Source organism: Triticum urartu, chromosome 3 (assembly GCF_003073215.2).
Source record: "Triticum urartu cultivar G1812 chromosome 3, Tu2.1, whole genome shotgun sequence".
Classification (NCBI taxonomy): Eukaryota; Viridiplantae; Streptophyta; class Magnoliopsida; order Poales; family Poaceae; genus Triticum; species Triticum urartu.
In genome coordinates, this window is record NC_053024.1 from 241,438,515 (window position 1) to 241,455,340 (window position 16,826).

The following is a 16,826-nucleotide window of genomic DNA, read 5'->3' on the forward strand; positions in this document are numbered from 1 at the left end:
GCTGCAACGGGGGAAGCTGAAGATCAAGAGGAACCAGACGATGTGCCCGATGATGATCTCTGATAACCCACAAGTATAGTGGATCGCAACAATTTTTGAGGGTAGAGTATTCAACCCAAATTTATTGATTCGACACAAGGGGAGCCAAAGAATATTCTCAAGTATTAGCAGATGAGTTGTCAATTCAACCACACCTGGAAACTTAATATCTGCAGCAAAGTGTTTAGTAGCAAAGTAATATGATAGTAGTGATAACGGTAGCAAAAGGTAACCATGGTAAAAGTAATGTTTTTTGTATTTTGTAGTGATGATAGCAATAGCAACGGGAAAGTAAATAAGGGAAGAACAATATATGGAAAGCTCGTAGGCAATGGATCGGTGATGGAGAATTATGCCGGATGTGGTTCATCATGTAACAGTCATAACCTAGGGTGACACAGAACTAGCTCCAGTTCGTCAATGTAATGTAGGCATGTATTCCGAATATAGTCATACGTGCTTATGGAAAAGAACTTGTATGACATCTTTTGTCCTACCCTCCCGTGGCAGCGGGGTCCTTACGGAAACTAAGGGATATTAAGGCCTCCTTTTAATAGAGAACCGGAACAAAGCATTAACACATAGTGAATACATGAACTCCTCAACTATGGTCATCACCGGTAATTATCCTGATTATTGTCACTTCGGGGTTAACGGATCATAACACATAATAGCTGACTATAGACTTGCAAGATAGGATCAAGAACACTCATATATTGATGAAAACATAATAGGTTCAGATCTAAAATCATGGCACTCGGGCCCTAGTGACAAGCATTAAGCATAGCAAAGTCATAGCAACATCAATCTCAGAACATAGTGGACACTAGGGATCAAACCCTAACAAAACTAACTCGATTACATGATAGATCCCATCCAACCCATCACCATCCAACAAGCCTACGATGGAATTACTCACGCACGGCGGTGAGCATCATGAAATTGGTGATGGTGGATGGTTGATGATGACGATGGCGACGGATTCCCTTCTCCGGAGCCCCGAACGGACTCCAGATCAGCCCTCCCGAGAGGTTTTAGGGCTTGGCGGTGGCTCCGTATCGTAAAACGCGATGATTTCTTCTCTCTGATTTTTTTCTCCTCGAAACACAATATATGGAGTTGGATTCGGAGTCGGAGAAGCAACAGGGGGCCCACGAGGTAGGGGGCGCGCCCTAGGGGGGCAGGTGCGCCCCCACCCCCATGGACAGGTCGTGGGCCCCCTGGCCTTCATCTTTTGCAGGTATTTTTCATATATTCTGAAAAGTCGCTCCCTGAAGTTTCAGGTCATTCCGAGAATGTTTGTTTCTGCACACAAATAACACCATGGTAATTCTGCTGAAAACAACGTCAGTCCGGGTTAGTTCCATTCAAATCATGCAAGTTAGAGTCCAAAACAAGGGCAAAAGTGTTTGGAAAAGTAGATACGACGGAGACGTATCAACTCCCCCAAGCTTAAACCTTTGCTTGTCCTCAAGCAATTTAGTTGACAAACTGAAAGTGATAAAGAAAAACTTTTACACACTCTGTTTGCTCTTGTTGTTGTAAATATGTAGAGCCAACATTCAAGTTTTCAGCAAAGATTATAACTAACCACATTTGCAATAACGCATAGGTCTCAAGTTTACTCATATCAATAGCATAATCAACTAGCGAGCCATAATAAAAAATCTCGGATGACAACACTTTCTCAAAACAATCATAATATAATACTCTTGAGACCGCAAAACATAAATGCAGAGCACCTTTAAAGACCAAGGACTGACTAGACATTGTAATTCATGGTAAAAGAGATCCAGTCAAGTCATACTCAATGTAAATTAACAATAATGAATGTAAATGACAGCAGTGCTCTCCAACTGGTGCTTTTTAATTAGAGGATGATGACTCAGCATAAAAGTAAATATATAGGCCCTTCGTAGAGGGAAGCAGGGATTTGTAGAGGTGCCAGAGCTCGGTTTTGAAACAGAGGTGAATAATATTTTGAGCGGTATACTTTCATTGTCAACATAACAACCAAGAGATGGTGATATCTTCCATGGTACACACATTATAGGCGGTTCCCAAACAGAATGGCAAAGTTTATACTCCCCCTTCCACCAACAAGCATCAATCCATGGCTTGCTCCAAACAACGAGTGCCTCCAACTAACAAGAGTCCCAGGGGGAGTTTTGTTTGCAATTATTTTGATTTAGTTTGCATAAAGCATGGGACTGGGCATCCCGGTGACGAGCCATTTATCTCGTGAGTGAGGAGCGGAGTCCACTCTTCTTGAGAATAACCCGCCTAACATGGAAGATACAGACAACCCTAGTTGATATATGAGCTATTAGAGCATACAAAACAAGATATTATTTGAAGGTTTAGAATTTGGCACATACAAATTTACTTGGAACGGCAGGTAGATATCGTATATAGGTAGGTGTGGTGGACTCATATGGAATAACTTTGGGGTTTAAGGGATTGGATGCATAAGCAGTATTCCCGCTTAGTACAGGTGAAGGCTAGCAAAATACTGGGAAGCGACCAGCTAGAGAGCGACAACAGTCATGAACATGCATTAAAATTAATCAACACTGAATGCAAGCATGAGTAGGATATAATCCACCATGAACATAAATATCGTGAAGGCTATGTTGATTTTGTTTCAACTACATGCGTGAACATGCGCCAAGTCAAGTCACTTAAATCATTTAGAGGAGGATACCACCCTGTCATACCACATCATAAACATCTCAATAGCATATTGGCACGCAAGGTAAACCATTATAACTCATAGCTAATCAAGCATGGCACAAGAAACTATGATCTCTAGTTGTCATTGCAAACATGTTTATTCATAATAGGCTGAATCAGGAACGATGAACTAATCATATTTACAAAAACAAAAGAGGTCGAGTTCATACCAGCTTTTCTCATCTCAGCCAGTCCATCATATATCATCATAATTGCCTTTCACTTGCACGACCGAACGATGTGAATAATAATAATAGTGCACGTGCATTGGACTAAGCTGGAATCTACAGGCATTCAATGAATAGGAGAAGACAAGGCAATACGGGCTGTTTTGTCAGATCAACAATAATGCAAATAAGAGCCACTTTAACAATTTAATCATGGTCTTCTCCTATCAACCCCCAAAGAAAAGAAAAGAAATAAAACTATTTACATGGGAAAGCTCCCAACAAGCAAAAGAAGAACAGGAAATATTTTTGGGTTTTCTTCTTTTTAATTACTACTACAAGCATGGAAATTAAACTGATTAAAACCTACAACTAATTTTTTTGGTTTTTCTTAAGGTTTATTAAACACACAAGAAGAAAGCATAAAAAGGGAAATAAACTAGCGTGGATGATACAATGAAAAAGTGTGAGCACCGACATCTAGCAATGAGTGTGTGAACATAAATGTAATGTCGGTGGGAAATACGTACTCCCCCAAGCTTAGGCTTTTGGCCTAAGTTGGTCTATGGCCACGGCTGGCCTGGCGGATATCCATAATAGTAGCTGGGGTCGTACTGCGATGCAGCGGCTATCGCTTGCTGAGCTGCAGCGTGGCGATGAGCGGCCTCCGCTCTCCTCTCGTACTCATCTGCCTCCTCTATGGTAATAGTATAACTTCCTCTTGCCTGATAATCAAAGAAGGCAGGAGCAGGGAGAGTAATACGGACAACACGACGTCTGTCAAAGACTAGTCGATACTGGAGAGGTGATTCGTTCCTCTCGACAAACTGGTGGTGAACCATAGCATTAAAATCTAGATGAGCAGGAGGTAATTCAATATCATCTTCGCGTATGGCTATACCAAGAAAATTAGCTATGCGGGTTGCATAAATTCCACCAAAGAAATCTCCATTAAATCTATTAAGATGCAACCTATGTGCAACAATGGCTCCCAAATTATAAGATTTGTCTCCTAACACAGCACTCCGAAGAATACTGAGGTCAGGGACACACATGTGACATGCCTCATCTTTACCATTAATGCATCTACCTATGAAGAGAGGAAAATAATGCATAGCTGGAAAGTGAATGCTCCCTATGGTAGCTTGTGTTATATCTCTAGATTCTCCCACAATTATACTAGCAAGAAAATCTCTAAATTCAGATTTGCGAGGATCCCTTATACTCCCCCATTGTGGAAGTTTACAAGCAGTGGTAAAATCCTCTAAGTCCATAGTGAAAGAATTATCATAAAGATCAAACAGGATAGTTGGAGAATTACGTGAAGTTGAAAATTCGAACCTCCTCGCAAAGGTACTGGTGAGGTTGTGATATTGGCTGCACTTCTCTTCCTCGAAGCTCACAAGATTAGCGTTACGAAAATATGCGTTGAATTCTTCCTTAATTCCCGCTCGATCCATAAAGTTCTCAGAAGGCCATTCACAAGGACGCACTGGAGCGTCTCTTGGTGGCTCGTCATCAGCATCACGCATTGCAAGCCTGGGTCCTTGCTTCCTTGAAGAACCACCTTGGAACATTATCCTAAGCATATTTCTTCCTCTGAAAAATTCTGAAATTTTTTAGTAACTTCAAAATAAAAGTAAACCAAACTCAATAATATTGATAGCAACTACTCCTACAAGTGCCTAGAGCCTATATCATGCATCAAAACTACTTTTGACCATATAAATTTGACATGCAAGCTCAAGAACAGGGTCACCTAAGCAACAAAAATTTGCAATGAATAAAGCACTAGAACAAAAACTAATTGGACCAATGGATGAGTCACATACCAAGGAACAATCTCCCCAAGCAGTTTTGTGAGAGGTGCTTTGAGCAAAGGAGATCGAAAATGGTAGCAAAACGAGCTTGGACTCGGGTTTGAGCTGGATATTCGTGTTTGGGAGGAAGAAGGAGTGTATGGGTGAAAGGATAAGTGGAGGAGGGCCACTGTGGGCCCACGAGGTAGGGGGGCGCCCAAGGGGTAGGGCGCCCCTCCACCCTCGTGGGCAGGTGGTTGGCCCCTCCGTGTTCTTTGTGCCAAATATTCTCAAATATTCTAGAAAAAACATATTTAAATTTCAGGGCATTTGAAGAAACTTTTATTTTCGAGGTATTTTATATTGCACGGATAATCAGATAACAGACAGGAAAATATTTATTTTTATTTTATTTAATATAAATATCAGAAAGTAAAAGTGGGGTACAGAAGGTTGTGCCTTCTAGTTTCATCCATCTCATGATCATCAAAAGGAATCCACTAACAAGGTTGATCAAGTCTTGTTAACGAACTCATTCCGAATAACATGGAACTGGAGAAATTTCGAATAACACTATGTTACCTCAACGGGGATATGCACATCCCCAATAATAAGAATATCATATTTCTTCTTGACAGTACGGAGAGGAAATTCAAAACCTCCAAATATAATCGATGGAATTTTTCCAATAGAGTTGATACTATGAACTTGAGGTTGTTTCCTCGGAAAGTGTACCGTATGCTCATTACCATTAACATGAATAGTGACATTGCCTTTAGTGCAATCAATAACAGCCCCTGCAGTATTCAAAAAGGGTCTTCCAAGAATAATAGACATACTATCGTCCTCGGGAATATCAAGAATAACAAAGTCCGTTAAAATAGTAATGTTTGCAACTACAACAGGCACATCCTCACAAATACCGACAGGTATAGCAGTTGATTTATCAGCCATTTGCAAAATATTTCAGTAGGTGTCAACTTATTCAAATCAAGTCTAGGATATAAAGAGAGAAGGCATAACACTAACACCGACTCCAAGATCACATAAAGCAGTTTTAACATAATTTCTTTTAATGGAGCATGGTATAGTTGGTACCGGGATCTCCAAGTTTCTTTGGTATTCCACCCTTAAAAGTGTAATTAGCAAGCATGTGGAAATTTCAGCTTCCTGTATCTTTCTTTTATTTGTAATAATATCTTTCATGTACTTAGCATAAGGATTGGTTTTGAGCATATCAGTCAATCGCATACGCAAAAAGATAGGTCTAATCATTTTAGCAAAGCGCTCAAAATCCTCATCTTCCTTTTTCTTGGATGTTTTGGGAGGAAAAGGCATGGTTTCTGAACCCAAGGCTCTCTTTCTTTACCATGTTTCCTAGCAACAAATTCTGTTTTATCATAGCGTTGATTCTTTGATTGTGGCTTATCAAGATTCAACAACAGGTTCAATTTCTATGTCATTATCATTACTAGGTTGAGCATCATTAGGAACATATCATTAACATTATCACTAGTTTCAGGTTCATTACCAGATTGAGTTTCAGCATCAGAAATAGAAATATCATTTGGATTCTCAGGTGTTTCAGTAATAGGTTCACTAGAAGCATGCACAGTCCTATCACTTTTCTTTTTCTTCTTTTTAGAAGAACTAGGTACATCTATATTATTTCTCTGAGAATCTTGCTCAATTCTCTTTGGGTGGCCTTTTCCAAGATACAAAGGTTTTCCCCTTGAGTCATTCTACCAGTTCTAGTAGCCACTCTAACAGCATTATCATTATCTTTACTATTCAATTCATTGAGCAAATCATTTTGAGCTTTAAGTACTTGTTCTACTTGAGTGGTAACCATAGAAGCATGTTTACTAATAAGTTTAAGTTCACTTTTAACATTAGCCATATAATCACCCAAGTGTTCAAGCATATTTGAATTGTATTTCAATTGTTATACCAAAATAAGCATTAAAATCTTTTCCTTAGCCATAAATTTATCAAACTCATCTAAGCACAGGCTAGCAAATTTAGTAAATGGGATTTCATCTTTATCATATCTTGAGAGAGAATTTACCTTTACTACCTGTGTCGGGTTATCAAGACCATGAGTTTCTTCAATAGGTAATGGATTAAGATTATATGTTTCTTCAACAGGCGGTAAATTAAGACCATGTATTTCTTCAATAGGAGGTAAATTCTTAACATCTTAAGCTTTAATACCTTTCTCTTTCATAGATTTCTTTGCCTCTTGCATATCTTCAGGACTGAGAAATAGAATACCCCTCTTCTTCGGAGTTGGTTTAGGAATAGGCTCAGGAATTGGCTCCGGAGGTGTCCAATTATTTTCATTTGTCAACATATTATTCAATATAATTTCAGCTTCATCCGGTGTTCTTTCCCTGAAGACAGAACCAACACAACTATCAGGTAATCTCTGGAAGCATCGGTTAGTCCATTATAAAAGATATCAAGTATTTCATTTTTCTTAATAGGATGATCAGGCAAAGCATTAAGTAATTGGAGAAGCCTCCCCCAAGCTTGTGGGAGACTCTCTTCTTCAATTTGCACAAAATTATATATATATCCCTTAAAGCAACTTGTTTCTTATGAGTAGGGAAATATTTAGCAGAGAAGTAATAAATCATATCCTGGGGACTATGCACACAACCAGGATCAAGAGAATTAAACCATGTATTAGCATCACCCTTTAATGAGACCGGAAATATTTGAAGGATATAAAAGTAGCGAGTTCTCTCATCTTTAGTAAACAGGGTAGCTATATCATTTCATTTAGTAAGATGCGCCACAATAGTTTTAGATTCATAACCATGAAAAGGATCAGATTCAACCAAAGTAATTATATTAGGATCAACAGAGAATTCATAATCCTTATCAGTAACAAAGATATGGTGAAGTTGCAAAAGCAGGGTCAGGTTTCATTCTAGCATTTAGAGATTGCTTACTCCATTTAGCTAATAACCTTTTGAGTTCATTTCTATTTTTGCAAGCTAAAATAGCTAAAGAAGCTTCTTGATCAAAAACATAACCCTTAGGAATAACAAGTGTTTCTTCATCATCACTTTCATCAGTATCATCAGATTCAATATTTTGAATTTCTCTAGCTCTAGCAAGTTGTTCATCAAGAAATTTACCAAGTGGCACAGTAGTATCAAGCATAGAAGTAGTTTCATCATAAGTATCATGCATAGCAGAAGTGGCATCATCAATAACATGCGACATATCAGAACGAATAGCAGAGTAGGTGTAGGTGTCGCAAGCTTACTCAAAACAGAAGGTGAATCAAGTGCAGAGCTAGATGGCAGTTCCTTACCTCCCCTCGTAGTTGAGGGATAAATCTTGGTTTTTCTTTCAAGTTCTTCATAATGATAAGCAGATATAAATCCCAAGTGACTCAAAGAATAGAGCTATGCTCCCCGGCAACGGCGCCAGAAAATAGTCTTGATAACCCACAAGTATAGGGGATCGCAACAGTTTTGAGGGTAAAGTATTCAACCCGAATTTATTGATCCAACACAAGGGGAGCCAAAGAATACTGTCAAGTATTAGCAGCCGAGTTGTCAATTCAACCACACCTGGAAACTTAATATCTGCAGCAAAGTATTTAGTAGCAAAGTAATATGATAGTAGTGGTAACGGTAGCAAAAGGTAACAATAGTAAAAGTAATGTTTTTGGTATTTTGTAGTGATGATAGCAATAGCAACGGGAAAGTAAATAAGCGAAGAACAATATATGGAAAGCTCGTAGGCAATGGATCAGTGATGGAGAATTATGCCGGATGTGGTTCATCATGTAACAGTCATAACCTAGGGTGACACAGAACTAGCTCCAGTTCATTGATATAATGTAGGCATGTATTCCGAACATAGTCATACGTGCTTATGGAAAAGAACTTGCATGACATCTTTTGTCCTACCCTCCCGTGGCAGCGGGGTCCTTACGGAAACTAAGGGATATTAAGGCCTCCTTTTAATAGAGAACCGGAACAAAGCATTAACACATAGTGAATACATGAACTCCTCAAACTACGGTCATCACCGGTAAGTATCCCGATTATTGTCACTTCGGGGTTAACGGATCATAACACATAATAGGTGACTATAGACTTGCAAGATAGGATCAAGAACATCATATATTGATGAAAACATAATAGGTTAGATCTGAAATCATGGCACTCGGGCCCTAGTGACAAGCATTAAGCATAGCAAAGTCATAGCAACATCAATCTCAGAACATAGTGGACACTAGGGATCAAACCCTAACAAAACTAACTCGATTACATGATAGATCCCATCCAACCCATCACCGTCCAGCAAGCCTACGATGGAATTACTCACGCACGGCGGTGAGCATCATGAAATTGGTGATGGAGGATGGTTGATGATGATGATGGCGACGGATTCCCCTCTCCGGAAGCCCCGAACGGACTCCAGATCAGCCCTCCCGAGAGAGTTTAGGGCTTGGCGGCGGCTCCGTATCGTAAAACGCGATGAATCCTTCTCTCTGGTTTTCTCTTCCCAAAAGAGAATATATGGAGTCAGGGTTGAGGTCGGTGGAGCATCAGGGGGCCCACGAGGCAGGGGGCGCGCCCAGGGGGGTAGGGCACGCCCCCACCCTCGTGGATAGGTGGTGGGCCCCCAGACGTGGATCTTTCTTTCATTATTTTTTATATATCCCAAAATAATTCTCTGTTGATTTTCAGGTCATTCCGAGAACTTTTATTTCTGCACAAAAATAACACCATGGCACTTCTGCTGAAAACAATGTTAGTCCGGGTTAGTTCCATTCAAATCATGCAAGTTAGAGTCCAAAACAAGGGCAAAAGTGTTTGGAAAAGTAGATACGCCGGAGACGTATCAGCGGCCCCGAGCGATGGTGGCCGATGAGGCCTTCATCATCCTTGGCTGAATAGTGTGGATGTTGTAAGTGCATCTAGTGCCACCCCTAGTTGGTTTTGGAGTATTGACGACAAACTTGGTTGAAGGACTAATGTGTTTGTGAGAATTGCAGGATAACACAGGTAGTAGTCCCTCATTGATTCGGTTTACCTACTAGAGATGACCCCTAAAAATGTGTGAAGACATTGAAGACATTGGTGGTCTGTGAAGAGATTCACATTGAAGACTATGACATGTGAACACATCAGATGAAGATTATGGAAGAGTCTCACACTTCTCTGTTCTGAAGACGATCTTCGCATGGAAGAGTCTCACACTTCTGTGCTCTGAAGACGATCTTCGCGAAGATGGCTTCACTGAGGATTTCAAATTTGACTCCACTCTGATGCCTACTACACAACCTTCTTCTTGTAGACGTTGTTGGGCCTCCAAGTGCAGAGGTTTGTAGGACAGTAGCAAATTTCCCTCAAGTGGATGACCTAAGGTTTATCAATCCGTGGGAGGTGTAGGATGTAGATGGTCTCTCTCAAGCAACCCCACAACCAAATAACAAAGAGTCTCTTGTGTCCCCAACACACCCAATACAATGGTAAATTGTATAGGTGCACTAGTTCGGCGAAGAGATGGTGATCCAAGTGCAATATGGATAGTAGATAATGGTTTTTTTAATTTGAAAAAATATAAAAACAACAAGGTAGCAAATGGTAAAAGTGAGCGTAAACGGTATTGCAATGCGTTGAAACAAGGCCTAGGGTTCATACTTTCACTAATGCAAGTTCTCTCAACAATAATAACATAATTGGATCATATAACTATCCCTCAACATGCAACAAAGAGTCACTCCAAAGTCACTAATAGCGGAGAACAAACGAAGAGATTATGGTAGGGTACGAAACCACCTCAAAGTTATCCTTTCTGATCGATCTATTCAAGAGTCCGTAGTAAAATAACATGAAGCTATTCTTTCCGTTCGATCTATCATAGAGTTCGTACTAGAATAACACCTTAAGACACAAATCAACCAAAACCCTAATGTCACCTAGATACTCCAATGTCACCTCAAGTATCGTGGGTATGATTATAGATATGCATCACACAATCTCAGATTCATCTATTCAACCAACACAAAGAATTTCAAAGAGTGCCCCAAAGTTTCTACCGGAGAGTCAAGACGAAAACGTGTGCCAACCCCTATGCATAAGTTCACGAGGTCACGGAACTCGCAAGTTGATCACCAAAACATACATCAACTGGCTCACGTGATATCCCATTGTCAGCACAGATAAGCACATGCAAGACATACATCAAGTGTTCTCAAATCCTTAAAGACTCAGTCCGATAAGATAACTTCAAAGGGAAAAGTCAATTCATTACAAGAGAGTAGAGGGGGAGAAACATCATAAGATCCAACTATAATAGCAAAGCTCGCGATACATCAAGATCGTACCACCTCAAGAACACGAGAGAGAGAGAGAGATCAAACACATAGCTACTGGTACATACCCTTAGCCCCAAGGGTGAACTACTCCCTCCTCGTCATGGAGAGCGCCGGGATGATAAAGATGGCCACCGGAGAGGGATTCCCCCCTCTGGCAGGGTGCCGAAACGGGTCTAGATTGGTTTTCGGTGGCTACGGAGGCTTCTGGCGGCAGAACTCCTGATCTATTCTGCTCCCTGATGTTTTTAGGGTATATTGATATATAGGCGAAAGAAGTCGTTCAGGGGAGCCACGAGGGGCCCATGAGGGTGGGGGCGCGCCTAGGGGTGTAGGGCGCGCCTCCCTGCCTTGTGGCCACCTCGAAGCTTCCCTGACGTCTACTCCAAGTCTTCTAGATTGCTTCTCGTTCCAAAAATCACGTTCCCGAAGGTTTCATTCCGTTTGGACTCCGTTTGATATTCCTTTTCTTCGAAACCCTAAAATAGGAAAAAAAAACAGCAATTCTGGGCTGGGCCTCCGGTTAATAGGTTAGTCCCAAAAATAATATAAAAGTGTATAATAAAGCCCAATAATGTCCAAAACAGAAGATAATATAGCATGGAGCAATAAAAAATTATAGATACGTTGGAGACGTATCAAGCATCCCCAAGCTTAATTCCTGCTCGTCCTCGAGTAGGTAAATGATAAAAACAGAATTTTTGATGTGGAATGCTACTTGGCATATTTTCAATGTAATTCTTTTTAATTGTGGTATGAATATTCAGATCCGAAAGATTCAACACAAAAGTTTAATATTGACATAGAAATAATAATACTTCAAGCATACTAACTAAGCAATTATGTCTTCTCAAAATAACATGGCCAAAGAAAGTTATCCCTACAAAATCATATAGTCTGGCTATACTCTATCTTCACCACACAAAGTATTTAAATCATGCACAACCCCGATGACAAGCCAAGCAATTTTTTCATACTTTTGGTGTTCTCAAACTTTTTCAATTTTCACGCAATACATGAGCGCGAGCCATGGACATAGCACTTAGGTGGAATAGAATGGTGGTTGTGGAAAAGACAAAAACGGAGAAGATAGTCTCATATCAACTAGGCGTATCAACGGGCTATGGAGATGCCCATCAATAGATATCAATGTGACTGAGTAGGGATTGCCATGCAACGGATGCACTAGAGCTATAAGTATATGAAAGCTCAAAAAGAAACTAAGTGGGTGTGCATCCAACTTGCTTGCTCACGAAGACCTAGGGCAATTTGAGGAAGCCCATCATTGGAATATGCAAGCCAAGTTCTATAATGAAAAATTCCCACTAGTATATGAAAGTGACAAAACAAGAGACTCTCTATCATGAAGATCATGGTGCTACTTTGAAGCGCAAGTGTGGTAAAAGGATAGTAGCATTGTCCCTTCTCTATTTTTCTCTCATTTTCTTATTTGGGCCTTTTCTTTTTTTTCGTCCGCAGTCTCATCCTGACTTGTGGGGGAATCATAGTCTCCATCATCCTTTCCTCACTGGGACAATGCTCTAATAATGATGATCATCACACTTTTATTTTCTTACAACTCAAGAATTACAACTCGATACTTAGAACAAGATATGACTCTATATGAATGCCTCCGGCGGTGTACCAAGATATGCAATGACTCATGAGTGACATGTATGAAAGAATTATGAATGGTGGCTTTGCCATAAATACAATGTCAACTACATGATCATGCAAAGCAATATGACAATGATGGAGCGTGTCATAGTAAACGGAACGGTGGAAAGTTGCATGGAAATATATCTCGGAATTGCTATGGAAATGTCATGATAGGTAGGTATGGTGGCTATTTTGAGGAAGATATATGGTGGGTGTATGATACCGGCGAAAGGTGCGCGGTATTAGAGAGGCTAGCAATGGTGGAAGGGTGAGTGCGTATGATCCATGGACTCAACATTAGTCATAAAGAATTCATATACTTATTGCAAAAATCTACAAGTTATCAAAGCAAAGTATTACGCGCATGCTCCTAGGGTGATAGATTGGTAGGAAAAGACCATCGCTCGTCCCCGACCGCCACTCATAAGGAAGACAATCAATAAATAAATCATGCTCCGACTTCATCACATAACGGTTCACCATACGTGCATGCTACGGGAATCACAAACTTTAACACAAGTATTTATCAAATTCACAACTACTCAACTAGCACAATTTAATATCACCATCTCCATATCTCAAAACAATTATCAAGTATCAAACTTTTCTTAGTATTCAACACACTCATAAGAGGATCTTATTATTAATCTTGTATAGCTAGCATATTAGGATTATTTAAGCAAATTACCATGACATTTAAGACTCTCAAAATAATCTAAGTGAAGCATGAGAGATCAATAGTTTATATAAAACAAATCCACCACCGTGCTTTAAAAAGATATAAGTGAAGTACTAGAGCAAAACTATATAACTCAAAAGATATAAGTGAAGCACATAGAGTATTCTAATAATTTCTGAATCATGTGTGTCTCTCTTAAAAGGTGTGTGCAGAAAATATTATTGTGGTAAACTAACAAATAAAGACTCAAATCATACAAGACGCTCCAAGCAAAACACATATCATGTGGTGAATAAAAATATAGCTCCAAGTAAAGTTACCGATAGAAGTAGACGAAAGAGGGGATGCCTTCCGGGGCATCCCCAAGCTTTGGCTTTTAGGTGTCCTTAGATTATCTTGGGGGTTCCATGGGCATCCCCAAGCTTAGGCTCTTGCCACTCCTTGTTCCATAAACCATCAAATCTTTACCCAAAACTTGAAAACTTCACAGCACAAAACTTAAAGTAGAAAATCTCGTGAGCTCCGTTAGCGAAAGAAAACAAAACACCACTTCAAGGTACTGTAATGAACTCATTCTTTATTTATATTGGTGTTAAACCTACTGTATTACAACTTCTCTATGGTTTATAAACTATTTTACTAACCATAGATTCATCACAATAAGCAAACAACACACAAAAAACAGAATCTGTCAAAAACAGAACAGTCTGTAGTAATCTGTAGCTAGCGCAAGATCTGGGACCCAAAAATTCTAAAATAAATTTATGGACGTGAGGAATTTATCTATTAATCATCTGCAAAAATAATTAACTAAATATCACTTTCCAACTAAAAATGGCAGCAGTTCTCGTGAGCGCTAAAGTTTCTGTTTTTTACAGCAAGATTAACAAGACTTTCCCCAAGTCTTCCCAACGGTTCTACTTGGCACAAGCACTAATTAAACACAAAAAACACAACCAAAACAGAGGCTAGATAAATTATTTATTACTAAACAGGAGCAAAAAGCAAGGAATAAAAATAAAATTGGGTTGCCTCCCAACAAGCGCTATCGTTTAACGCCCCTAGCTAGGCATAAAAAGCAAGGATAGATTTAGGTATTGCCATCTTTGGTTTTAGGGAAGAAAAGAGCAAACTTGCTATCTATGGAATTAATCTTTCTATTTTTATAAAGCACATGGCCATTAATGGTAGAAGAAAGATTAAGTATGTTACGGAAATTTGTATCTAAGCTAGCCTTCATCTCTTTGATAGATTCGTTTTGGTAAGAGAGCAAAAGAGATGTAGATTCAACTTTCTCATTCATGGGGTGCCCAAATATGGTTTTAATCTTCTCATAAGTGTCTACGGAATCCCCTTCAAGAAAGCCTTCTTCAAATATAGAATCTAAGACATGCTTAAAAGAAGAAGGAAGGGCAATATAAAAGCTTTTTAAGTAAATTTCAATTTGGTATTGAGGCACATAGCTAGCCCTGATCCTTAATAGTCTATACCAAGCATATTTCAAAGATTCATCAAGTAAATAGCGAAAAATTCCGGAATCATCTTCATCAAAATTATTAAGATTCTCATTCATAACTCCGATAGGTTTTTCCATAGTATCCTTATTTATAAGCTTAGCGAGAATAGAAGGGTTGTCCAAAGTACTAAAACTCGGGAGAGAACCCCAAACCCTTTTTGATTCAGACATGGCGGAAGAAAGGCGAGCGAGAAAAAGAGAGAGAGGATAGAGAGAGAGAGGGCGAATAAAATGGCAAGGGTGAAGTGGGGGAGAGGAAAATGAGAGGCAAATGGCAAATAATGCAATGCGGCAGATAAGGGTTTGTGATGGGTACTTGGTATGTTGACTTTTGCGTAGACCTCCCCGGCAATGGCGCCAGAAATTCCTCGTTGTCGGGAGTCAAATCTTGACTTGCGCGAACCTCCCCAGCAACGGCGCCAATAATCCTTCTTGCTACCTCTTGAGCACTTGCGTTGGTTTTCACTTGAAGAGGAAAGGGTGGTGCAGCAAAGTAGCGTCAGTATTTCCCTCAGTTTTGAGAGCCAAGGTATCAATCCAGTTTGAGGCTATGCGCGAGTCCCTCGCACCTACACAAAACAAATAAATCCTCGCAACCAACGCGATAAGGGGTTGTCAATCCCTACACGGTCACTTACGAGAGTGAGATATGATAAATATTGTTCATAGATAAACTTGATCATAAACCCACAATTCATCGATCTCAACAAACACACCGCAAAAGAAGATTACATCGAATATATCTCCACAAGAGAGGGGAGAACTTTGTATTGAGATCCAAAAAGAGAGAAGAAGCCATCTAGCTAATAACTATGGACTCGTAGGTCTGAAGTAAACTGCTCACACTTCATCGGAGAGGCTATGGTGTTGATGTAGAAGCCCTCCGTGATTGATGCCCCCTCCGGCGGAGCTTCGGAACGGGCCCCAAGATGGGATCTCGTGGATACAGAAAGTTACGACGGTGGAATTAGGGTTTTGGCTCCGTCTCTGATCGTTTGGGGGTACATAGGTATATATAGGAGGAGGAGTATGTCAGTGGAGCAACAGGGGGCCCACGAGGGTGGAGGGCGCGCTGGGGGGGGGGGGGGGGAAGGCGCGCCCCCTACCTCGTGGCCTCCCTGTTGGTTGCTTGACGTAGGGTCCAAGTCTCCTGGATCTTGTTCGTTCCAAAAATCACGTTCCCGAAGGTTTCATTCCGTTTGGACTCCATTTGATATTCCTTTTCTTCGAAACCCTAAAATAGGCAAAAAAACAACAATTCTGGGCTAGGACTCCGGTTAATAGGTTAGTCCCAAAAATAATATAAAAGTGTATAATAAAGCCCCCAATAATGTCCAAAACAGAATATAATATAGCATGGAGCAATCAAAAATTATAGATACGTTGGAGACGTATCAATTTCCCCAATGGAAATTTACTTGAAGCTACCTTGAAGAGTGGTGCGTCATTTACATGGCAAAGCATAATGAAGGGCCTAGAAACTTTTAAGTTGGGGTACATATGGAGGATAGGGACTGGTGCAAATGTTAATATTTGGAGGGACCCCTGGATCCCATCGAGTGAGGACCGGAAAGTGATCACAAGGCGTGGACAAACTGTGTTATCCTCGGTCAATGATCTTATTGATCTAACTTCAGGAGAGTGGGATGAGGATTTAATCAAAAGCATATTCAACCCAGTAGATGTTCAAATGATACTACAAATTCCGCTGAATTATGGATCGTTTGACGACTTCATTGCATGGAATCCAGACCGTAGAGGTTACTTTACAGTAAAATTTGCATATGAAATACAATGGACTAAAACTTTTCAGGCCCGTGCAAATGTATTGGCCCAGCCCGGGGGATCAAATACACCAAAAATATGGAGTACAATGTGGAAGATCAAA